This window comes from Mus caroli, unplaced genomic scaffold (assembly GCF_978045245.1).
Source record: "Mus caroli unplaced genomic scaffold, Mus_caroli_1 scaffold_4, whole genome shotgun sequence".
In the NCBI taxonomy this organism is placed as follows: Eukaryota; Metazoa; Chordata; class Mammalia; order Rodentia; family Muridae; genus Mus; species Mus caroli.
In genome coordinates, this window is record NW_028227259.1 from 70,599,430 (window position 1) to 70,626,616 (window position 27,187).

Genomic DNA, 27,187 nt, shown 5'->3' on the forward strand with positions numbered 1-27,187 from the left:
AGGTCTACTTTAGAACGTTGCTTCAGGCACTGGTGGGAAATGCCAACCCAAGAGATCTGAATCACAGACTGACGGAGTCACAGGAGCAGGGAAGCTCTGTATGCCTAGGAGGTATCACATAGAACACAAACCAATTACACTCCAGCTCTTCTTAATGTTTGAACTGCCTTGGGTCTGTTTCTATTTGTTCTTTTTAAGGGTCTCTTCCTCCTCCTTCTTCTCTTCTTCTTCATCCTCCTATTCCTCTACTTCCTGCTGTAAATGTTAGGGGCCTCATATCAGCTGGTTGGTGGCTCAGTGTCAGAACAATCTTGGGGGTCCAGATTAGTTGAGACTGCTGCTCTTTCTAAAAGGTTGCCCTCCTCCTCAGCTTCTTTCAGCTTTGCCTTAATTCAACCACAAGTGTCACCAGTTTCTGTCCATTCGTTGAGTGTAAATATCTGCATCTGACTTTTTCAGCTGCTTGTTGGGCCTCTTGGAGGGCAGCCATGCTGGGCTCTTGTCTGTAAGCACACCATAGCATTAGTAATAGTGTCAGGCCTTGGGACCTCCCCTTGAACTGGATCCAAATTTGTGCCTGTCACTGGACCTTCTTTCCCTCAGGGTCTTCTCCATTTTTGTCCCTGCAGTTCTTTTAGGCAGGAGCAATTCTAGGTCAGAGTTTTTGACTGTGGAATGGCAACCCCATCCCTCCATTTGATGCCCTGTCTTTCCACTGGAGGTGGGGTTCCCTCTCTCCACTGTATTTCTTTTCAATGAAAAGAAACAGTCAACATTTATAATGAGGCTACCTCATATAAACCGGCCTTCTGTAGGGATTCCACATCCTTACTAACTATACTGAAAAAAATGGAAATTTGAGACAGGGTTTTATAGATTATCTTAATTAACCCACATTTTCTATTTTTATTGAAAAAGTTTTCATACAGTATATTCTGATCATAGTTTTCTTTCCTTCATTTTCTCTCAGATCCTTCCCACCTCCTCATTCAACTCCACACTTTCTTGCTGTCTCTTTAGAAAAAAGACAAAATATTAAAAATAAGAAACAATTAAGAGAAAGCAAAAGAAAATATCCATGCAGAGATATACACATTCATACAAACAAAACTAATAAAAACATAAAATCAGAAACCATAACATATAAGCAAAAGACTTGTAAGGGGAAAAAAATCCCAAACAAAGCATTATGAGACAAAACAAAACAACAACTAGCCAACCAACCAACCAACCAACCAACCAACCAAAACCAATAAAACAAACAACAAAAACTCTAAAACTACTATTTTGTGTTGTTGTTTTCTACTGAGCATGAGGTCTGTCCTTAAGTGTGGCTTGTATATCCACTGAGACTCAACTAAGTTTTCATTTGTGTGTGGTTGACTCTTAGAGATAGCATCTTGATGGGACCTTGTGTCTACTTCTCGAAATGCTGGTATACTATCAGGCTTGAACCTGTGCCTGCCACCATAGTCTCTGTGAGTCAGCCATACAGTGTCAGAAAGACACTGTTTTCCTAGAACTACCCATCTCCTCTGGCTCTTGCATCTTTCTGATTCCTCCTCTTCATGAGCTTTGAGGGGAGATGTTAACCCCAGCCTTCAAGGCTGTTCTATAGTTATGAAATCTATATCTATTTATATCATATTATCTATCTATCCCTTTTTTTTGTTTCCTAGGTTTCTACTTAATTATCATGAGAAGTCAGTATTTCCTGCCTAAGTTATAAGTTGACCTTCTCAAAGATGATCCTTTTTTTTTTTTTTTTTAATTGTAGAAAGGATTTCTGGGCATGGAATTAACAACCCCCAAAGAATGGGTTTGATGATGGAAGCAAAGGAGAAGTGAATTAGACACAGGGACTGGATAAACGGATTAGTTGCTGACACTGATTAAATGGGTCCTTTACTCTCATTTTCCCTTTCTGTTGTTAGTCATTGGTGATTAACTAATGTACAAAACCTTATTTGACTTGACTTTTCTCTATTAGATTTTATCTATTTTTCAGAGTGGACTAGAATGTCTGTTCCTGGTCTTTCAGGTACTTTTTCTACTCAGTGATAACAACACAACAGGGGTCTAGGAGATCTAAAAAATGGTCCTGGCTCAGGGGCCCTGGTGTCCCCACCACTGTCCTTAACCCTGTGATGCAATCCTTGTGTTGTAAGCACTCCGGAAGCTCCCCCACTTCCCCTCTCTCAGGGCATTCACCTTTGAATTGTCCTAACTCTTAGAACTCTTCAACCTCATTGCCTCCCTGCCCAGGCTGGGAAAACGTACTTGTGACAGTTATTCAGAAGCAAGGGAAGACCCATGGGTTTGGGAACCAAAGGCCCATTTTTTTTCCTTGTGAGAAAAAGAATAGAAGAAACAGATTACTCTCTAGTAGTGTCTTAAATGATTAATGTGTTCACTTTTTCTCCTTTGGTAAGTAATGGCAGTGTGCTCTGGAGGGACATGGCCTGGTTTCAAGTGAAGCCTATTTATTTACTTATTTATCTACTTATTTATTTGTAAAGAGAAGAGAGTTGTAGTGACTGTTTTCTATGATATTAATATCCTACTTTAAAACAAGCATTTTGCCCAATGTTCAGCTAATTATAAGTGCCCTGTGAATACTGTTAATAGTTATATAATTTCTGTTTAAATTATACTTAAGGTACTACTAAAATGCAGAGAGAAGGAGAAATAGTGCTTCCCTAGGGAAGAACACAGCAACCATTTATCCAGTACCAAATGATCAGCCACATATAAGTAATATTCAGAGTAAGCTAGGTGTATTTAGGAATATATGTACATATATGCACATATACATATAAGTATGTATGTATATACCAAATTTTTTTTAAAAGGCCATGAATTTGAAAGAGAGGAGGGAGATATAGAGGGAAGGAAAGGAAGAGAGAAATTATGAAATTATATTTTGTTATAAAAAGTTAAACTGGTTCTCTAAATGCATATTACTAATATATTTTCCTGTTTTAAAAAATAATGTTAATATTATTGGGCGGGGGGGGGGAACTCCACTAAACAATGAAGGTTCAAAGATTAATAACACCGAATTCCTATTCTGAGAGAATCTTGGTTTATTCTTATGAAAAATATCACACGTTGGTATTGTAAAACATAATATGAACACAGGAGCTTTTAGGGGACAGAGGCAGGACATCCCGACCCAACTGTGTAAATCTTAGTAATATTTGGTTGGCCCCAGACAGTATCTTTTAACCTGAGTCTGCATGGGAAGCAGCAGGCCACTGACCCATTTCTTGCCAGAAGGCATCGTCTCTGGGAGTCTCAGCAGCTATCTCTAAACTTGGCTCAGCTTCTGCCACAAGAACCGGTTTTCCTGAGGCCACTTCCTCTTTTTCACATCCTGCCTTGGCTCTGGCCCCTGCCATTGCTGTGGATGGCATGGCATTCCCTCTCATGTCTATCTGGCCGAGTGTCTGCCAGTGTAGCCAGCCGCCCACACGCCTTGTGTCTCTGCTTTCCTTGTCACACCTGTCACCCCAGGCCTAGCCTGCATGTTCTGGATAGAGTCAAAGGCACTCTCTTCTGGCTTGATTTCTCATGTTTTTGTACACCAACCCAGAATTATTTTTTCCTCTCAGAAATGGTTTTAGCTCCAAACCACAGAGGATACTACTCGACAGGGCTTAAAACATACAGGATACAACATTTTACAGAGGAAGGTTGGAAGTAGCTCTTGCTAAGGCTATTTGGTGGGTTAATATGTGATAAAGAGCTGGGCTTTTTTCTGAGGTTGCATTTGCATTATAGGGGGACAGGGGAGATCAGCATGCTCTCTTGGGGTTCTTTCCCTCATTTATAAAACAGTTTAAGAGTGAGCTCAAATGGAAGCTCAAGGACAGTCTTGTTAGTGCTTAAAACAAAAACAAAAACAGAAACAAACAAACAAACAAAAAAACAAAAACAAAAACAAAAAAAAAACAGGGAAGGCAAGCTGTGCACTTAAACTGCTTCCTGGCAGAGGAGAATGGAAGAGAGGAAAATCAAAAACAAAGACAAAAAGACAAAAACCAAACACATGCCCTTTAAACTGTCATGGAGGTTAGAAACTTGACAAACGGCCACAAGGAGGATGGGGAGAAAGGTTTTCCAGAAAGAGGAAGGAAGACCAGACATTTAGGGGAAAGCCCTAAGTGTCAGGAAAAGCTGGCTAGAAGAGAAAGAGAGAAATTGGAAGTTATACTTTCCCGAATAATTTGTGAAAGCGGATACTGTTGATCTTACATAGGTGTGGTCCACAAGCTTCTACAATGGATGTGGGGATTGGGGAAGAAGACTTACAGTTCTTAAGGACTAATGATCCCACCCATCTCTTTAGCTTGACTAAAGGCGAGCTTCCCTTCCAGGGGTGGTCTCGTACTCAAAGCAACTGAACCAGCCCAGATGGAATGTTAGGTCTTCACCAGGGCAGAGATTCGATTCTTTTGACCAGAAGTTTTTCCTTAGTGGTCCTTTTTATTATATTATACTTTATGATCCTTAGTGTATGTATGTATCACAGAAACAAATGAGGCACTGCCTTAGGGATTTGAAAGTCCACACAAGATAAGAAATAGAAAGGTAGTGGGGCAAATAAGAATATTCTGTCTAGGAGCTACTGTTTTATTAGGAAAGGAAAAGTCTAGAAACATCTTCAGTACCCTCCTCCTCCTCCTCTCCTCCCCCCTCCTCCCCCTTCTCTCTCTCTTCCCTCCATCTTCCTCTGTCTCTCATTCTTCTTTCATACATTACATGCCAACCACAATTTCTCCTCCATTTTTCCCAGTCCCTTCCCATACCTCCTTGGCCCCAGATCCATTCCTCTTGTTTCCCTTCAAAAATGAAGTGCAGGCCTCCCAGGGAGATATCACATTAGAATAAGACTAGATACAAACCCTCATATTAAAGCTGGATAAGGCAACACAGTAGGAGAAAAAGGGTCCTAACTGAAGGCAAAAGAGCTAGAGATAAGCCCTTCCTTCCACTGTAGGGATCCCCACAGGAACACCAAGCTACACAGCTATAATGTATGTAGGAGACATAGGTCAGACCCATACAGGCTCCCTCCTTGATTGTTGGTTCAGGTTCTGTGAACCAACTGAACCAACTGAACCAACTGAACCAACTGAGCCATGATTAGTTGATTCTTTGGGCTATGTTCTTGTGGTGTCCTTGACCTCTCTGAGTCCTACAATCAATCCTTCCTCCTACTTTTTTTGTGAAGTTCCCTTGGTCCAGCTTAGTGGTTGACTGGGTCTCTGCATCTACTCCCAGCAGTAGCTGTGTGTAGCCTCTCTGCCGAGGATTGGTTTAAGCACTGATCTATGAGTATATAGGAATTTCATTAGGAATTATTTCGTTGCTTTTTTTTGCCATCCATGTGTTGGTATCTATCATCTAATCATTTTTCTCTCTCCATCTCCAGGCCCAGAGCTTTTTAACGGACAGGTTTGCATCTTCTAATATTATAATTGTAGTAATTATATTACTGCATGCTGGAGCAAGCAGCTTCCACACCACAATGCCCAGGGCTTTATCTCTTCCTGATGTAAATCAAAACCAAAGTAAGATACACAACCACTGTGTCCGTTCCCACAGCTCCTTATCTTCCCCATTTGTCTCAGAAGCCAGTCGCCTCAGGGCCTCTGCAGGCACTGGGCTGGAAGTCAGTTCACATCTGAGAAAAATGCTTGAAAGCTCTCTGCATGCAGAGCCAGGCAGACTCATTCTCACAGAGGCCTTGAATAAACTCTTCAGGCTTGTCTGCTTCTGCTAGTCACAAACAAACCTATTTTTTTTTTCTGAATTACTTGAAAGCATACTACCATATTAGGAATAAGGAAAAAAAAAACCAACAAACCTTTTATTGAATGCCTGTGTTAGAAAGTATCTATTTTTTCATTTATTGAAACTAGATTTTTTTTCTTACATAATGTATTTTGGAAAAGAGTTTTTCCCTCCCTCTACTCCTCCCAGTTCCACCTCTTCTCCTCACATCTGGAGTCATGTCCTTTCTGTCCCTCATTAGAAAACAGTTTTCTAAGGGATAATAATAAATAAATAAAATAAAAACACTGGAGTTGGGCAAGGCAAACAGAAAGAAAATAGTCCAAGGGACTGTGAGGGCTCAACCCCAGGACAAATGGCTGCGGTGCTATTTAACATATGAAAGTGTACCTGGGGGCCAGGTTCTCCCAACATCCCTCAATCCCTACATGTTACAGGGTATGGCTGACATACCCTGCCCCTAACCTAAACTTCTCCAGTCCAGGGGCTAGGCTGCCCTTCCCCCAGCTGCTCTTCCCTATATAGCCCAGCTATTTCGGCTACCTGGCTTTTTCATTTACTCTTCACTGACTGATTCTCCCCTCCCAACTCTCTTCACATGGCCTGCCTCAGGGCCATGTTCACTCTGGGCTCTCCCAGAGGTGTCAATTTCTGGCTATGATCTTCCTCATATCCCTAAAAAACCTCCTCTCCCAAACCCAGCAGCAGCCATGTGCTTCCTTTTCCATTTCTTTCTTCATTCAGGCACAAAAGTCAGAGACCCCCTGGTTCACATAGTTAGGAATCCCGTAAGAATACTAAACTGGAAGCCTCTCTCTCTCTCTCTCTCTCTCTCTATATATATATATATATATATATATATATATATATATATATATATATATATCACACACATATATATATATGTACATATGTATATATGTGTGTTATATGCAGAGGACCTGGTGCAGACCCGTACAGGCCCTGTGATTGCTGTTTCAGTCTCTGAGAGTTCATGTGAGCACCGCTTAGTTATTTATAGGACTTGGTTCTCCTGCTGTCCCCCATCCCCTTTGGCTCTTACATTTTCTGCCTCCTCTGAACTCCTCAGGGAGTTCCCTAAGCTCTGAGGGGAGGGATTTGATGGAGACTTCCTATTCAGAGTTATGTGTCTAAATCTCTGTCCCTGTCTTTCTCTCTTTCTCTCTCCTTCTGTTTGTGTTTGTCAGGGTGTTGGTCTCTGTATTTGTTCCTATCGACTGCACGAGGAAGCTTTTCTGTTGATGGCAGATCTGTGAGTACAGCAGAAAATCACAGGAGTCATTTTAGTACTACTTTTTTTTTCCAGTAGCATTTGGCTTTATCCTAAATCTCTAGCCTATCTAGTCTCTGGTCACCCAAGCAGTGTCAGAGTGTCAGGTATAAGTTCCATCTTGTAGAGTAGGCCTTAAGTAAAATCCAATATTGGTTACTTCCCACAAATTTTGGGCCATCATTGCCCCAGGGCAGTGGTTCTCAACCTGTGGGTCATGACCATTTCCCAGGGCTCTCAGATATTCTGCATATCACATAATTACATCACAAATCATACAGTAGCAAAATTATAGCTAGAAAGTAGCAACAAAAATAATTTTTATGGTTAGGAGGTCACCCCAATGTGAGGAACTGTATTAAAGAGTTGTAGCATTAGGAAGGGTGAGAACCACAGCCCTCTCATCTCTTGCAGGCTGGACACCATTGTAGATGAAGGGCTTTGTGGCTGGCTTGCTGATTACATTTATCTATTGGTAGTATACTTGGTACAGGAATACTTTCCAGTATCAAAGAGGCTAGAAAGCAGGGGTGAGAACTCTGTGTCGGTGGCTCAGCTTCTACGTGTTCACGTAGTGTTGCCTTCAGCAAAACGTAGTGTTGCTGTCCCTTTGGGGAGAGCAACCTATCGTCTCGGCAACGGTACTATTTTAATATACTTAACAGGGTTACTTTTAAAGATTTCTTTCTTTTTCTTTCCCTTTTTCTCTTTCTTTCTTTCTTTCTTTCTTTCTTTCTTTCTTTCTTTCTTTCTTTCTTTCTTTCTTTCTTTCTTTCTTTCTTCCTTCCTTCCTGTCTGTCTGTCTGTCTGTCTGTCTGTCTGTCTTCCTTCCTTCCTTCCTTCCTTCCTTCCTTCCTTCCTTCCTTCCTTCCTTTCTTTCTTTCTTTCTTTCTTTCTTCTTTTTTGTTTTTTCGAGACAGGGTTTTTCTTGTGTAGTCCTGGCTGTCCTGGAACTCACTCTATAGACCAGGCTGGCCTCGAATTCAGAAATCCGCCTGCCTCTGTCTCCCGAGTGCTGGGATTAAAGGCGTGTGCCACCATGCCCGGCCAGTGTTACTTTTAATAATACTATTTCTTTACTACAAACAGCAAATTTGTGAGATGAATTTTAACCCTTTAATTTACACAGTCTAAGATGAAAACATACACCAATAATGAAAAAGCCAATGAAAGCCACTCGTCCTGGGTTCCCATCTTCCCTTTGACCTGCCAGCGGAAATTCTGCCTGCCTTATCCTCCATTTCTCTATCCCAAAGGTCTTCTTTGTCTTGAGTTCCCAATATACAGATATGCAGATAGGATTCTTGTGAAAAGCAAGCTGTAAGGGACACTCTTGAGAAGAGAGGCTGTACAAGAAGCAGCAAGTGCATCCAGGATGCTGAGTAAGGAGTGACCAGGCACCAGCATCAGTTCATGCATTCTGGCTGATACGAATTCAACCTTCCCAGAGGTTTGGGCTGCTGTTTCATCTGTCAGTCTGTCCTTAGCTCCTGGGTAGACGAGCTTTAGCAGCCAATGTTCATGGCAGCTTAGAAGTAGGTCAGTCAGGTCAGAGGACGTCACCGCAGTTCACCTCTTTTTTCATTTGTTTCCTTGCACTAAGTGTGTTCCATTCTGGTAGAGCCTTGCCACACTTGGTAGGATATATTATAGTTCCCAAGGTGCTGTTTGTCTTGAAGTGATAACTAGCATTCAGTCCTTCCTCTTTAGTCACGTTATTTACTAATCCCCTATTCTGAGCTAGGACTTCTTGCTGGACTTGGAGGCCTACAAGGTTGAGAGGCCTGTTTTCTCAACATCTGCAGTTTCTGAGTTCTTAGCATTATACCCTCACCTGGCAGTTGGTTGCTGTCTTTGCTCATTATTTAAATCCCTCTGAGTGCCAAGTGAGGCAACTGGGGGTCAAATATATTTTTGCCCTTAATGTGGAGTAGTTTTACCTCTTTGTGACAGTCAGGGCCAATTTTCTTTGTTATTATGGAAACTCCTTTTTATTTAACTTATTTTAAAAGGTTTGTTGTTGTTGTTTGTGTGTGTGTGTGACATGTATGTGTGTGTGTGTATTTGTGTGTGTGTGTGTGCTTACAAAGGACAGAAGAGGACAATGAATCCCTAGAAAGAGAATTACACATGTAGGTGCTGAGGTTCATTGTTCAGGTCCTCAGAAAGAACAGCAAGTGTCCTTATGTGCTGAGTGTCTCTATAGCCCCTTGCACCTCCTCTTTATACCAGCTCAATTACTGTCATGATTTGCCCCAGGTGACAGGATTCCCCAGTGTACTTTACAGTTTATTGAACTTCTACCTTGTTATCTGAAAGATCATTTCCTTTCTAGGATCAAGGAGTTACACTACTCTAACAACACAGGGTTGTAAAGCAGAACTCCTCAGATGGATGACTGGGAATGATAGAGAGCGGCGGTTCCTATGGTTACTGGACTCAGGAATGCTATTGTAGCTATTGGCAACCCATCACCATGTGATGGTGGCTGATTAGGTATAAATGTGAAGCTGAGAACAATGCCTCTTCCTCCCAGGTATCTTCTCCATGCAGACACAGCAAGGTGATCCACATTCATGGTGCTGCTCTAAAGCTGTTTGGTTGCAAGGCTGGACAGTGTGGTATGTGGCAGGGAAATGTCCCTAAGCTGTTTATTTGGCTTAAATCCTTGAACCTCCTAGAATCTGATCTTAGATGAACCTCTCTTTTTTTGTGATTATTGCTAATATGCCTGCCTGACCTTGTGACTTTGAGTGTGTCCATGTAGATTTGATGACTGCTGAAGGGAAATATGTGGGGGTGTGACTTTGGTAGATGCTCATATTTCCTAGAGCTCAGGCCATGCCAGTAGCCTTTTCTCCAATGTGAATGCTCTCTTGCTTATGTTATGGTCCTAGAGGTCTAGGGTTGTGGCTATGACTTTCTTATTGAGACAGACTAGAGGGAGACTCCTAATGGTTATTGTCCTTACTACAGATAATTTTAGCATCATAAGATCTACTGGGATACACAAACTAAGGTTCAGGGCTCCCTATGCTTCAAGTCGAAGCTGTTAAAATCCTTCCTTTTGGATCTTACACTAGAAGCAGTAGCTTTCTATTCCACTGTATGCATGGGTCTGAAACCCCAAACACCCCACCATCCATTGAGCTTCTTCATTAGAAGTGAAAATTAAAAACCTGATAAATGGCCTTTATAGTATAGGAAATGACTCCAGCATTCAGACCCCATGTCACTAGACTCTCACATACTTCAGTAGGAGTGAGAACATCTTGGCTTTTTGGTATGATCCATATCACATTTATCTCAGGTTCTGGAGAACACATTTATTCATCAAATTATCCAGAACCTTAGGTTTTCTCGTTCCCCAGGCTTTATTACAATGATGTCATTGCTGCTAAAGGGCCAGTGTGAGTGCCATGGCTTATGCTATGGCTGATGCTTCCCACAGACCGTTTGCAGGAAATCCCCCAGGTGGAACCATGGCTCTGTCTGGAGAGAGGGGCAGCTGAGAGTAGCTGGGGATGATGCACCAGCGTAGTGTTAAGAAGAACGGAGAACAGAACCAGTATCCACTGCATGCTCACACTGTCCATTTAATGTTACATCATCTGCAAACAAAAGGTGGGTGCTGGGGAGAAGGATGAAGGCTCAGAATACCTGGATCTCTAACTGAGGCCCTGCAGTGGAAAGCAGAGAATGGCGAATGTGCTTTGGGAAAAAGAAAAAGGAGAGAGCTGGTCCTTAAGAAACTCAGAAGTCAGTTGTGAAATCCACGGCAGTTTTAATTTGCCATGGCTTGGCAGTCTCACACCACAGAAATCAGAAAGTGTTGCAAATTAGGGATCTTGGATGGAAGCAATTTACTATTGTCAGCTTCCCAATCTTGTGATTTCTGTTGAAAAAAATATTAAAAGAGACACACAGAGTGAAGATTAGAAGATAGCTAGACAGAATAAAGTATCTCCAAGAGACTCAAGTGGTATCTCCAAGAGACTCAAGTGGGCCCTGGCCAGCGTGTTTACTGTAGAAAATACTCTCAAGTGTAAGAATGGGTAATGGCTTAGGGAACCATTGTGCCAGCCTTCATGTAAGAAGCCTTTACACCATTTGTAAAGTCTTTGATATACACGGCTTTCACAAGGTTTGTTTTCCTGTCCATTTTACTGATCGACAGGCCTATTGCGGTTGTCTCATAGTAAAGGGTGCAGTGACATATGATTGTTCTGCACAGAAGAGCATCTTTCTCTTCTATTATCTTATATGGCCTCCTGAACTAGGTTTAGTGGTCATCAATTAAATGACCTTCTGGACAGTCAAATGTGTCACAACTGCTTCCAGGGACAAAGACATGGCTTACATCCCATTCCTCTGGCCAGTAATTAGAGTTCTGCGGTCCAGTTCTTGCTTTGAAAGGCTGCATGTTATAGAAGAACTCATTCCTGACCCTCTTCGAGCCCCTAATGTGTACCTAGCTGCGCAAGCTTTCAGAACTGTGGGAGCAGGACTGTTAAAAAGCTTGTTGACAGGAAAAGGTGAAGAGCAACAGTGTTCCTTGCTTCCCCGTGCCCCCCAAAACCCCACATCCATCCATGAACACACTGTATATATGGAATAATTTCTCCACCCAGGGCTACTGCCAGCACTTTCCTTTTTCCAAAAAAATGCAATCAGAAAGTGCCATCTGCTTAGTCAATTTTTAGAGTCATCATTGTTATTTTCTCATTAAAAAATTCATCTGCCTCCTGAGTTTGATTAGTAGCTGTCTGTCTACCTTGCAGGGTATAAAGTCAAGCTCTCATTTCCCTTTCCAGCCTCCAGTCTTGCCCTGAGCTCAGGTGACAGCAGCGTCTAATCGCAGTTCTCCTCAGCAGAAGTGGAGCTGTTGGTTCTGTGTAGCATTTACATTGAAATCAAATGTCTCAGTTTGATGTAGATGCCTGAGTTTCTCGAAGAGGCAGAGTATGAAATATGGACTTGGACTTGGGTGGTTTATTGAGGCAGCAACCCTGGAGCAAGAGGTGGGGGTGTGAACGAGTGTGGAAATAGGAGGAAAAAGTAAGGCTACATGAACTCCTGCCATGGATATCTAGGCTCTGAACTGGGACTGCTGGGGCATTCTGAGGACTGTTGAAATGCCTCTCAGAGTCCATGCCATCAAGGAAAAGGGAGAGGCGTGATAGACTTCCCCTCCAATATTATTCAGGGTTGCTTCAAGAGGCTAAATCTTCCCATACTTATGGGCTAAACACATACACACCCTGTAGGCTTCTGTTACAGTAGCTTCAGGGGAGATGGGGAAAAAACCAGGGCAGGAAGCAGCGATGGGCAGCACAAGCTCTGAGTGAGTTTCTAGTTGTACAAAGTGACTTTATGCTTATAATGAATCTGCTCATTGAAGTTGTGCCTGGAATATGACATGGAATAGAGATAATGTGAGCTGGAACTGAAGATGTGGTTAACACACACACACACACATACACACACACATATATGTATATATATATTTGTGTGTATATATATATATATATATATATATACACACACACACAAACACACAGCTTGGGGGAGAGGCATGGCAAGAGAGGAAGGGGAGGGCAGGGAAGGGAGGGAGGGAGAGAGGAGGAGGAGATAATAGGAAGCTCTTGTGGTTTCCTAGTCTAATTCTTCCAGTCTCATTTCTAGACATGCTAACCCTTACAGCCTACACGCAGCAATGCAGGCAAGATTTCCTAACTGAACCATGCCATCTCACATTGATAAGGGAAAAGTGTGGGCTGTCATTGAGTTTGAGGAAGGCCTTTGCCTCAGGTAGAGTTATCATGAGGGGGTTGAATCTTGGATCTTGGCCACCAAAGCCACCATAACTCTAAGTGGTTTTGAGGTTCTTACCTTGCAAATTCAAAGAAGGAAATTCATGGACCAAGGAAGGTAAGTTTCTGGAGAAGTTTAATGTAGATACATTGTTAGGAGCTTAGGAGAGAAACCTGGATAGAGCTTCTGTGTAGTGAGAATAGGCGTTAGGAAACAGGGCGTCAAGTCTGGGATCTTTTGAAAGAACTTAGCACAGAAGCTGGGGCATAAAATAATGGGGACTGGGAAGAACTGTTCGGTCCATATGGCCTATGACAGTTTGTATATCCTCAGCCCAGGGAATGGCACCACTATTAGAGGGTGTGGCCCTGTTGGAATAGGTGTGGTCTATTGGAGTAGGAATGTCCACTGTGGGTGTGGGCTTTGTCCTAGCTTCCTGGAAGCCAGTATTCTGTTAGCAGCCTTCAGGTGAAGATGTAGAACTCTTAGCTCCACTTGCACCATATATGCCTGGACACTGCTATGCTCCCACCTTGATGATAATGGACTGAACCTCTGAACTTGTAAGTCAGCCGCAGTTAAATGTTGTCCTTATAAGACTTACCTTGGTCATGGTGTCTGTTCACAGCAGTAAAACCCTAAGACATGGGCTAACCACATGTTGTCCAGTTGCCTCCTCTCACTTGGCTGGTCATGTCCTCATCTAGACCTTGCAGGCAAGGGTACCAGAAACCTTTTCTGGCATTTCTAGCCTTCAGCAAAGACTGTTCCCAGAACTGAACTGCTGCTTTGGGTCCTTGCCCTATTTGACCAGTTTCTATTCCATCTTCTCATAAGTAGAGTGTAATTTTTGCTTTGGTTCATGGTGATGTCTTTTCTTGAAACATTGAGACTTATTTTATATGGTTAAATACTTTAAATTAACCTCAGATGACACCCTGCTGGGAGCTTCCATGGTGTCCTTGATTCCTTTGTAGTTTTTGTAACTTACACCATCGCTCTGCAGAAATTCTTATTTGTGCATCTATAGCTCCAAAACAGACACTCATTTGCTACACAGCCAGGCCAGCATCTGAGAGGGATTGTACCTTTTAATTTCATATTCTGAGTGGAGAGGATACATAATTGGCTACATAATGAATGCCTTATGAATAATTGTGTGCCACATGAAAGACCATGTTTTGGTATTGCTGATAGACAGCTAAACTAGTATGTTGCTAAAACATTAGAAACCAGTCTAACATAAGCCCTTTCAAAATGATTGAATGTATTTGTTTTTTTAAAAAAATCTACTACATATCTAAATGAGCCTCTGACGTATGGAATCAACAAACAAAGACAACGTAGTTGACAGAAAATACAACAATACATGACTATAAAAAACTCCTGCTCCTAAGAATTGGAAAGATAAAATGCAAAATGGTGAATGATCATGAAAGAAGGGGAGCTATCAGCTAAAACACTGGAAGAATGTTCGGGTGACCATGGAGATAAGTAGAAAGTACATTTGCTGTGGCAACTGAAAGGATCTTTTGGGGATAGAATTAGGTTTGGAGTAGGCAGTTTATGTAGTGGTTTGCCACAGTGACTGGAAAAAAAAAATCCTAGGTTAGAAATCTAGGTCACTTCCAACTAAATTCTTCAACGAATTAGAAAGGGAAATCTGCAAATTCATCTGGAATAATAAAAAACCTAGGATAGCAAAAACTCTTCTCAAGGATGAGGGCACCTCTGGTGGAATCACCATCCTGACCTAAAGCTGTACTACAGAGCAATTGTGATATAAACTTCATGGTAGTGGTATAGCAACAGACAAGTAGATCAATGGAATAGAATTGAAGACCCAGAAGTGAACCCACACACCTATGGTCACTTGATCTTTGACAAAGGAGCTAAAACCATCCAGTGGAAAAAAGACAGCATTTTCAACAAATGGTGCTGGCACAACTGGCAATTATCATGTAGAAGAATGTGAATTGATCTATTCCTATCTCCTTGTACTAAGGTCAAATCTAAGTGGATCAAGGAACTCCACATAAAACCAGAGGCAGTGAAACTTATAGAGGAGAAAGTGGGGAAAAGCCTCAAAGATATGGGTACAGGGGAAAAATTCCTGAATAGAACAGCAATGGCTTGTGCTGTAACATCGAGAATCGACTAATGGGACCTCATAAAATTGCAAAGCTTCTGTAAGGCAAAAGACACCGTCAATAAAACAAAAAGGCCACCAACAGATTGGGAAAGGATCTTTACCTATCCTAAATCAGATAGGGGACAAATATCCAATATATATAAAGAACTCAAGAAGGTAGACTCCAGAAAATCAAATAACCCCATCAAAAATGGGGCTCAGAGCTAAACAAAGGGTTCTCACCTGAGGAATACCGAATGGCTGAGAAGCACCTGAAAAAATGTTCAGCATCCTTAATCATCAGGGAAATGCAAATTAAAACAACCCTGAGATTCCACCTCACACCAGTCAGAATGGCTAAGATCAAAAATTCAGGTGACAACAGATGCTGGCGAGGATGTGGAGAAAGAGGAACACTTCTTCATTGTTGGTGGGATTGCAAGCTTGTACAACCACTCTGGAAATCAGTCTGGCAGTTCCTCAGAAAATTGGCCATAGTACTACCAGAGGATCCTGCAATACCTCTCCTGGGCATATATCCAGAAGATGTTCCAACTGGTAAGAAGGACACATGCTCCACTATGTTCATAGCAGCCTTATTTATAATAGTCAGAAGCTGGAAAGAACCCAGATGTCCCTCAACAGAGGAATGAATACAGAAAATGTGGTACATTTACACAATGGAGTACTACTCAGCTATTAAAAAGAATGAATTTATGAAATTCCTAGGCAAATGGTTGGACCTGGAGGGCATCATCCTGCGTGAAGTAACCCAGTCACAAAAGAACTCACATGATATGTACTCACTGATAAGTGGATATTAGCCCAGAAACTTAAAATACCCAAGATACAAGATACAATTTGCAAAACACATGAAACTCAAGAAGAACAAAGCCCAAAGTGTGGACACTTTGCCCCTTCTTAGAAATGGGAACAAAACACCCATGGAAGGAGTTACAGAGACAAAGTTTGGATGGACCATCTAGAGACTGCCATACCTGAAGATCCATCCCATAATCAGCCTCCAAATGCCGACACCATTGCATACATTAGCAAGATTTTACTGAAAGGACTCAGATATAGCTGTCTCTTGTGAGACAATGCCGGGGCCTAGCAAACACAGATGTGGATGCTCACAGTCAGCTATTGGATGGGTCACAGGGCCCATGGAGAAGCTAGAGAAAGTACCCAAGGAGCTAAAGGGATCTGCAATCCTATAGGTGGAACAACAATATGAACTAACCAGTACCCCCTCAGAGCTCGAGTCTCTAGCTGCATATGTATCAGAAGAAGGCCTAGTTGGCCATCATTGGAAAGAGAGACCCATTGGTCTTGCAAACTTTATATGCCTCAGTACAGGGGAACTCCAGGGCCAAGAAGTGGGAGTGGGTGGGTAGGGGAGTTGGGGGGGTATGGGGGACTTATGGGATAGCATTGGAAATGTAAATGAAGAAAATACCTAAAAATAAATAAAAAAAGAAATCTAGGTCACATCCTGTTTATTCTTTGTTTAATTGTAGGCAAGTTTTAGTTACCTCATCTACAAGTTGGAGTTAGTAACTATACTCAATGCATGCAGTTATTGGAAGGATCACGTCAATTACTATTTCTATAGGGGTTAGCACAGTGCCTGGTAGAGCAACTTGGTTTCCTTACATAAAGGAGAGCAGGTCTGGAGTAGAGAGATGGTGTATGTTTAGGTGCCAGGAGAGAATTGGTTTATGTATAAAAAACTTTTATGGGAAATAGTGGATAAAACTGGAAAGCTGTTTGAATTTGTAGTGAAGATCCCCCAGGTCAGATAGACCCAATAATGGGACTGTGTACATAGTTTTCCTAAACAATTATTGTTTAGTGAGAGTTCTGGTAAAATTATCAGAACTTCCATTTTTAGTGTCCTGTTCAAACTAAGGGTATCAACAATAGAGGTGATTTCTGGGAATTTGGAGAAATGTTAGGGTGTGTGTAAAATGTTTTGGGGGAAAGGAATGCTTCGTAAGGAAACTTGTAATCAAAAGAATGTAGAGACAATCCATTAGAATCCATTCTTCATTTTACAAATTGGCAGACTTCGGTATGCTCTCATTGTAATTCAAAATAGTCAAGTAAATAAGTGAATTTGTTTTGTGAAACAAAAAGTCAGTAGTAAAAAGCTAGAACTCACTGTAACTAAAGTACACAGCTCCAGTGTTTGTGGTGTGTTGGGAACAAAATAAAGGGGGGCCCAGGGGAAGGTCCTGTGGAAGAAGCCGGGAGAAATAGACCCCGTGCGGCACCTGACTTGGGGACCCCAGGGCCACACCCTGTAGCCCCGGGGTTATAGGAGAGAGGGATAAGAGAAGAGGTTCCCAACACCAGTGAGAGTGCGCAGCGGATCTTGATGGAGCAGAGACTATGGTTTAAGAGCTTTATTATAGAAATGCAGGGGGAAAGAGAGAAGGAAGAGAGAGAAAGAGAGAGAGAGAGAGAGAGAGAGAGAGAGAGAGAGAGAGAGAGAGAGAGAGAGAGAGAAAAGAAGAAGAAGAAGAAGAAGAAGAAGAAGAAGAAGAAGAAGAAGAAGAAGAAGAAGAAGAAGAAGAAGAAGAAGAAGAAGAAGAAGAGGAGGAGAGAGAGGAGAGGAGAGAAGAGGAGAGGAGAGGAGAGGAGAGGAGAGGAGAGGAGAGGAGAGGAGAGGAGAGGAGAGGAGAGGAGAGAGAAGAAGACAAAGAGAAAGGGAAGAGGAGAGAGAAGAGAAGTGAGAGGTAAGGGAACAAAGGAGTGAGAGAGTAAGAGTAAGAGGGTGAGGGGGGGGTGAACAGCCCTTTTAATGGTCTTTACTATTACTAGGTAACTGGGGAGGAGTTTAGCCTGAAGGTCAGAAGCTTGGGTCATTGTCTACGTGACTATTAACCATGCTTCTCTTGTGGGGGCTGTGGGAGGTGGTAACTTAGGCAGAGGTCAGAGTTCCAGGAGCATGAGGGAACGCCTACCATGTCATGAAGGAGAATTATGACCATCGGGGTTCAGACCTCAGCTCAACTGGATACCAGCCTGCAATTCCCCACAGGGGTGTACTTTGCTTCACACTGAAGTGGCTGGCACTCAGGGACTGTTTTTGGATGTGGAGTTCACAGCTCTGTTCATCAGCTGGGCTTTGTTCATCAGCTGGGACAGTGACTTATAGGGTTTGAGCAGCACCCTCAGCATTCTTCTGTGCCTTGCCATTATCATCTCTATATAGTGCAGGGCACTGGGAACACTTGATGCCTGTGCTATGAAATAGAGATCCCGTAGCCTTAGAGATGTGAAGGATGATATCATTAACTAGCGCCTATCTTGAGGGAGGGGACCCAAGTCGTCTCCCTGGCATGAATAAGAGGAATGTTGGGGGTAGGCTTGTGATGAACCTCTTTATTGGTTCTTTGCTTAACAATGATCAGCATCCATGCAGAACTGAGCACCACAGAGGAAAAGAACCAAGTCAGGAGAGCAAGGAGGTCATGAGAATCTGAAATGGATAAAGGGCATCTCTGTGTCTCCCGATGTGTTAATGTTTCCATTTCACACGTGCTGACTCTACAGTGTGTAAGTTTGTCTTTGATGGGGTCTTATTTTCCACTTCCCCACCTGCTTGTCCATTTAGTAGTTTTTGGTATGCCCATCCAGCCTGAAATCACATCTCAAGTGGTGATTTGAGAGTATGTCTTAGACACAGTTATAAAGCAAGCAAGCATCTTGTTTAGGTCCTGCTTATGAGCCTCTGTTTTTTTTTTTTTTTTTTTTTTATCTCACCCACATAGGGCTTTTAGGCAACAGATGGGCTTACTTTCCTTGCAGCTGTCAAGACCTGAGGGATCCTATCTTGCCTATTTCAGACAGATTCTGTTTCAGCCCAGGGCTTTGGAACCCTCTGGCTTCGTGTGATTACTATTTTGCTTTTGTTACATTTCTGGTCCTTGGTAACATGTTTTGACTTTTAACAAATTTGCTTTCTTTTAAACATATCTCAGTTTGAAGCCCCTGGAACATTGGGTTGGACACATCTAAACTTAAGTAGACATCTCTTCAAAAAACGATTTGGGAATTTGCCACACTGATTTTTATAGTGGCTGCGCCAGTTTGCAACCCTATCACCAGTTGGGGAGGGATACTTTATCCTCACATCCCCTCTAGCATCTGCTGATGGTTGTTCCATTGATCTTTGCCATTCTGACTGGGCTATGATAAAATCTTAAAATTATTTTGATTTGCAATTTCCTAATTGCTAGGGGTGATAAACACTTCTTTTTGAGAAATTTAAACCTTCACACTTTCTTCTTGTTGTGAGAACTCTCTATTCACATCCTAGACTCATTTTTGGAGTCTTTACTTTTGTAAATTTTAACCTATTATGGGTATTAAACATCTGTGAGATGTCTAGCTGGCAAAGGTTCTGTTCCCTGTAGGCTTCCTCTTTCCTCAGTTGATTTAGCTATGCAGAAGCCTCCTACTTTCATTTTCCCATTTGTCAATTGCTGACCTTAATTCTTGGGCAAACGGAGTCCTGTTCAGGAAGTCCTTTCCTAGATCTACGTCATGTAGGGTGCTGCCTGTGTTTTCTTCTAGCAGTTTTAGGTTTCAAGCAGGTTGTCTAGTGACAAGGAGTCAGCCCTGAATATATTCACACAGGTAACATTATACATACTGAACAGATTATATTTAGGGATATATATGTATACATATTTGCCTGCTATAAAAATTAAATTACAATCTCAGGAAATAAAAAAAAATGGTCGCTGTGAGTAGATAGTTCAGCTCTCGGCCAAGTATAGAAGAGATATTTTCCATTTGTGTAAAGATTTAAGAGACTTTACCTTTCTTAAATCATTTTAGAAAAAGAAACTGCTTGAGAATGTAATTTTTCAGGTAGAAAGTTATAACCTAGGAGATCATGTGATTTACAATTCACAAGGCATGGGATCTAACTCGAGAGTAGTAACTGGAGATCCTTAGAGACAAGAGTTCAGCATCTGGACCGGATTGGATTGATGGGCTAAATGGTGGTGTAGAGAACCTCAGACACCATGAGGACTACCTGTGGTGCACAGAATTATTAAGCAAGAGAAAAGCAAGTAAATAAAAATGCCAAATAATAATGCTGCACATGCTAGTATAGCAATCATAATTCAAATACGAGATAGATGCGTGCCCTTGAGACAGTTTCCTCTACAGCTTTCTGCTTTATTTGATGTAATTGACATCCCCAAGACTATATAGACTATTACTCTATTTGAAATTTTCTGTCATTTCACCATAGGTAGAGTTAGGTTACACAGTTTTGAGTAGAACACTAGGCAACTGCATCCTTCATAGAGTATATCTGAAAATATGTGGTTTCTATGTTATTTCAGCTAATGAGGTTAATCAGAATCACTTTATCACGGCACCTTCTTATTTCTCTCCTGTATAGTATGTTTTTCCACTGTAGTTAATTTTTGGAGATGCTTTGATCATGTATCAATATATTATTTATATGTGCACACACATGTAAATGTCCTCCTCAAACTTCTATATATACAATGTTAAAATTAGTAATGGATTTAAGCCCAAATCAGTTTTTTTAATTATATTTGCAAAATTTACCAGCCTTGTGGTACAGATCTGCAATTCTAGTTATTCTGGAGGCTGAAACAGGATTGCTTTAAGTGTGAGGGTAACCTGGGCTATAGTGGGTCCAAAGCTTTCTAAAATTGTAATTTTCCTTCAAAATATAGGTATTAGCCTGTATTTTCCATAAGGAACACCATTTAGCTTTCTCTCATAGCTTCATTTACCCATCTCCTTATTATCAATATATGTACTTGTGGGTTCTATTCCCTTGGTCATAATCTGCTATTGCCCTTAGTTAATTTTCTAAATGTTCCAGGTTTGACAGGCGGAAGTGCCTTAAAACAGGTTCTGATCTCTTTTCCACGTGTCCCTTTCAATTTTATAAGCACGTTTGTACTTTGGGACACAAAATTGTTACAGGTTTTTTGTTATTTTCCTGGCTAGTCCAGGCCTCAGTCTGCTATGTTCAGTGTAGAATGGTATTAGACACGAAGCCAGGGCAATAGGCTGCTGCTCAGTGCTGAGGTTGTTTGAAGTCCATGGTGTTTTCTTCTTCTTGATCTGTGCAGAAGGTCATGTGTACTTTTTTTTTTTTTTTTTTTTTTTTTTTTGCTGCTGCTGCTGACATCATCATTTGCTAGATAACAGGGACTCAGATCCACCAAGTCCCCATTACTGCATCATTAGCTGGATCTGAGCGTCCCAAAGCTGTCCAGGTGGTCCTTATTCAGGCTTCTTCTGCCTTTTGGGTCATTAACATTTAAATGGAGACTGTGCCTGCTGATGAAAAATAAATGCCCTGTAAGGTTTTGCTTTAATGGGGTTCCTTTAGGGTCTAAGTCCATAATTCTTTTAAAAATTTTTATTTTATTTTTAATTTATTTTTACACTCCATATTCAATTCCCCACCCCCCATCCACCCTCTGTCTGCTCCACAATCCATACCTCCTCCCCACCCCACCATATCTCCATGTAGATTAACACCCCCCCCCCCCCCCCGCACCTGACCTCTAAACTCCCTGGGGCCTCCAGTCTCTTGAGGGTTAGGTGCATCATCTCTGAATGAACACAGACCCGGCAGTTCTCTGCTCTATGTGTATTAAGGGCCTCATATCAGCTGGTGTATGCTGTCTGTTTGGTGGTCCAGTGTTTGAAAGATCTCGGGAGGTCTAGATTAATTGAGACTGCTGGTCCTCCTATAGGGTTGCCCTTCTCCTCAGCTTCTTTCAGCCTTTCCTAATTCAACAACAGGGGCCAGCTGCTTCTGTCCATTGGTTGGGTGCAAATATCTGCATCTGACTCAGTTGCTGTTGGATCTTTTGGAGGGCAGTTATTATAGATCCCTTTTTGTGAGCATTGCATAGCTTCAGTTATAGTGTCAGGTCTTGGAACCTCCCCTTGACCTGGATCCCACTTTGGACCTGTCACCAGACCTTCTTTTCCTCAGGCTCCTCTCGATTTCCATCCCTGTAATTCTTTCAGACAGGAACAATTATGGGTCAGAGATGTGACTGTGGGATAGCAACCCCATATATCACTTGATGTCCTGTCTTCCTGATGGAGGTGGGTTCTATAAGTTCCCTCTCCCTACTGTCAGGCATTTCATCTTAGGTCCCTCCCTTTGAGTCCTGGGAGTCTCTCACTTCCCAGGTCTCTGGTGCATTCTGGGGGTTCCTCCTAACCTCCTATTTCCCGAGGTTGCCTATTTACATTCTTTTTTGCAGGCCCTCAGGGTTACAGTCCTTTTCCCTCACCCAATATCAGATCAGGTTCCCCTATACTCCCCTCTCCTCCCCACCTTCCACTTTCCCTCCCAGGTCCCTCCCTGTTGCGGCCTGCCCGCAGTCCACAACACGAACGGTTCAACTGAGAATGGCAGTTCAGGCTGAAAAGAGAGGAATCTAGACGGGGCGGAAGAAAAGAATGGAGCCAAGACAACATACATTCTGTTCAAGGCTCAATTTTACTAATTCCAGACACTCAATTATAAAGGAAGGGGGAGGGAACCCAATATCCCGCCAAGTAACTCAGGGTCCAGTAGCAGGACGAACACGTGTGTGCCTCCAGGCAGCAAAGGCAGGTTCCAGCAGTGGGCGTGACAGGACGAATGAGCACGTAGCTCCACCCTTGAGCAAGCAGGTTCCAGGCTGGGGGAAGGGAGGCCACACCTCCCTCTTTCCCACTTGTTATTGTTTTCTTCTCTCTCCTAAGTGGGACTGCGGAGTCCTCATTGGGCACTTCAGCTTGTTGAGCTTTTTGAGTTCTGTGGACTGTATCTTGGGTATTCTGTATTATTATTGTTATTATTATTATTATCTGATATCCACTTATTAGTGAGTACATACCATGCATGTCCTTTTGGATCTGAGTTACCTCACTTCAGGATGACATTTTCTAGTTCCATCCATTTGCCTGCAAAACTAAGGATGTCTTCTTTCTTAATAGCTGAGTAGTATTCCATTGTGTAAATCAACCACATTTTCTATATGCATTCTTCTGTCGTGGGACTTCTAGGTTGTTTCCAGTTTCTGGCTATCACAAATAAGGCCACATGCTCTAAGATCAAGAATTGATAAATGGGACCTCATGAAACTTGGAAGTCTCTGTAAGGCAAAGGACATAGTTGATAAGACAATTCAGCAACCTATAGATTGGGAAACAAATCGTCACTAACTCCACATCTGATAGAGGGCTAATATCCAAAATTTATATAAAAAAAAAAACCTCAAGAAGTTAATCACCAAAAACCCAAACAACCCAATCAAAAAATGGTGTATAGAACTAAACCGAGAATTCACAACTGAGGAATCTCGAATGGCTGAGAAGCACCCAAAGAGATGTTCAAAGTCCTAATGACAAGAGAAATGCAAATCAAAATGACCCTGAGATTCCACCTTACACCAGTTAGAATGGCTAGGACCAAAACTTCAGTTGACAACACATATTAGAGAGGATGTGGAGAAAGAGGAACACTCCTCCATTGCTGGTGGGATTGCAAACTGGTACAACCACTCTGGAAATGTGGAGGTTCCTCAGAAAACTGGAAATAGATCTATCTACTTGAAGATCCAAAGATACCACTCTCGAAATATATCCAAAAGATGCCCTACCATGTCACAGGTGCACATGTTCCACTAAGTCCATAATTTTATGTAACAAAATTTACTCTTTAAAAATAGGGCTGATATGTCACTGGAATTTGAAGTTATTCCCTGCCTTTGGAGGCTGCTGCTATCTTCCTAATACATGTAATACACACTCACTCTCACACACACACACACACACACACACAGACACACACACACAGACAGACAGACACACACACACAGGCACAGACAGATACACAAACAGAGACACAGAGACACACTCATAGATACACACAGGCATACACAGACACACAAATACTTAGGCACACATAGACACACACATAGGCACAGACAAGCACAAACAGACACACTCACAGACACACACATAGGCACAAATGCACACAAAGACACTCACAGACACACTCAAATACACACAGACACACTCAGACACACAGAGACACTCAGATACACAGACACACACAGACACAGACACACACATATCTATAATGTATGCATATATATATATATATGGTATATATACCATAAATATACACATTATATAAAAGTGCTATACTTGGCATTAATGAAACTCTGGTCTAGTTCACTGCTAACAGCAGTATGGGGAGAAGAAAAACCATGTCCCAAGTTCTGCCATGTTGACAGCACAAATGTGAGCTTAGTACTTCATTCCGGGGAGACTGTGGCTTTCATTAATCTCACACTCGCAGATGATGAATGAAAATTGTTTTGTCACACTAGGCAGACAGCCCCTGCAGTGTAATGAATCCCAACTGAAGGGCTGGATGAATTGCCAATAAAAATGTTGTGTGTCTGCAGCTTAGCTGAGACACCAGTGAGAATTTTATGGGCAGTAATTCCAGACACTATGGCTACTCTCCCTTACATCAGGGAGAGTGACAAATGAAGCCAAAGGCACTCGTGTTAATTACACAATGTCCAAAAGGAGCTGGCCAGCCAGGATGAAGGTTAACAGGTTTATCAGGGTGAATGAATGCTCTGTAAAAGAATCTTCCTTAGAAGAGAAGGGCTTGGGGGCCAGCACTCATTGGGGAAAAGTGATTGCCACCAAGTTTTACAACTTTAGATCCCAGGGATTCATGTGTTGAGGGAGAGAACTGACTCCCACAGGCTGACCTCTAAGCTATGTGTATGCACACATCACAAATGTAGTTAAGAAAATTAAAAAGCGACTTAGGTAATTCTGGAGAGACCAGGATCACCTGGGGTTTTATTAAGCCCAAACCGAATTCTACAATAGGGAAATGAAAAAATATTTGGATACTTAAAGAGAAGAAGACACAAAACATTCACATGAATGTTTGGTCATTCTGGAGTTTAAGACCTGAAATGGAACTTAACTGGGGGACATGGCATTAAAGAGTCGAGGACAACCATCCAGTAATGATATCTGCGTGTAGGTTGGTTTTAGACCTATCACTATGTGTATATAACATTTACCCAAAGCTTACATGGTAGGTATTGTCCTTGCCACACTAACTGTGAAGGGCAAATACTACAACTGTCTTTTTGTATTTCTTGAGCTTTGCTTGGTCATTTCTTGGTCTAACAGTTCAATTTTATAACTAACATTCCTGGAAAAAATGTAGGGTCTTGCTTCTCTTGCTGGAGAGGGGACCAGCATCAGTACCACCACAGAGATGTTAGGAATGTAGATCTCCTGGCATCACTCAGACCTACTGAATCAGAATGTACACTTGGGACAAGATACTCAGGTCTTTAAAAAACATTGAGAAGCAATGCCTAAGAGTACAAAATGTCTCCATTGGGAACTTTGTTTAATTAAATCAACTACAACCAAGTACCCAAGACTAAGAAGTTTATAAAGAGTGGAAGATTATTTCAATTCTGGAAGCAGAAAAAAATTCAGTACTGGCATTTCCAAGATTAGGTATCTTCTGGATGCATCACTGGGGAAGAACATTCTTCATTACATGACAGAAGATATTAAAGGGATAGACTCATTTCTGAAAGCCATTTTCTTCCCATGGCATTAGTTTATTTATGAGAGAAGTGCCTTGAGACTTAAATACCTCCCAATACTGCTTCATTATTGTGCATCTAACACTGGAGTCTTTTAGGGGACATCCAATCTGTAATATTGGCTTCAGGACCATTTCCTCCCCTGCGTCTTGTTCCATTTCCTTCTCCCGCTATGGAAAAGGCTAATCCTGTGCTGAATCACTGCATTTGATTATGAGACATTGCCCTGAACATGACCATGTCCCTATGCTGAAATTTTTGTACTTAACGCTGATAGGATAATTTTACAGTTTGTCTCGATCCCTGCTGTTCTTCATTATTTTTGCAATACATTGTCATTTTCAACCTTTCCATTTTGGCACCTGAGCTCCTTCTCAGCAGGTGTTGCATTTTACTCATATGGAGAAAGTCCTAGGACAACCTTCTTCCTGAAACCCTCTATACATAATACATGCTGGAATGAATCTATTTTAGGCTCAACTTGGGGGCACATTAAGATGCCATTTTCATAACATCCAATGACCATTTGAAAATATGTGAGCTAAAAACAGCATATATAGTTACCAATATTTTTAAATCAGGAGAGATTACATAGAATTCAGACTAGTCTCATCTCTTGATAAAAATGGAACATGGCAAAATAAGGCTGCTAGAATTTTCCTCATTTGGTACCAGCTGGAGATGGGTAGAGGCTGGCCCACTTTTATTCTTTATCACCTTCCAAACTGCAAGTCTGAGGGTCGCAGAATTTCCCCTGGTCTCTGTTTTCTGGCTCTAGCCCATGTTTCTAGTGCTTGCTTGTCTCCCATGGCTGCTTGAATTTGAGGCTACCGTCCAGCTTCTCAGATACAGTGTTTTAGAAGCATCCATGTTGCTTCTGCTCATTCTTTTATAATGCTATGCTGTAATTTAGGTCCTTTCTTGTTATCCTAAGATATTGGGGTTTTAGACATAGAAATATTGGTGTCCCTTAGAACTCCGCCTTGAGTGGAGAGCTCATGATGTGAAGGGGATACGTTTGGAAACCCACCAGACCATGGTTTAGTTCTTCATAGTTCATATAAAACCTTTTAAAATAATACAGTGTCATTTTTGAAGTCAATGGGTACATGACCACATCCAATAATATGCTTGGGAAAAGAAGTCAGTTCCTAACACTCATGCTTTATTTTGTATTTAGAGACTAAAATGTAAAATTCTTAGAGGTTGATTTCTACAATTGTTCATGTCCGTTTATACTACTGACTTGAAAATCAGTTGGCTAATTTGGATATCTCTAAGAAGTCAAATGCTAAGAGACAGAAGATGCAGCATTTGCATAAATTATCAACTATGCTTTCGGTATGCCCGTGGGTTTTTGTCATGCACAAAGCACCTTGGTGGCATATGATAACAGAACCTAGTCCTGTGAAGGAGTAGGAAGACCTTTTGCTGGTGTGTGATGAGAGGGTGGGGTATTGACGCTGCTAGTTATTA

The 27,187-nt window shown here is 41.8% G+C and overlaps 1 protein-coding gene across 1 annotated transcript in view; it reads left to right on the forward strand.

Annotated features, from left to right (window-relative positions):
* The window catches only part of Grxcr1 (glutaredoxin and cysteine rich domain containing 1), a 116,111-nt gene that overhangs the window by 13,711 nt on the left and 75,213 nt on the right, over positions 1-27,187 (forward strand). The gene's annotated exons all lie outside the window — the stretch shown is intronic.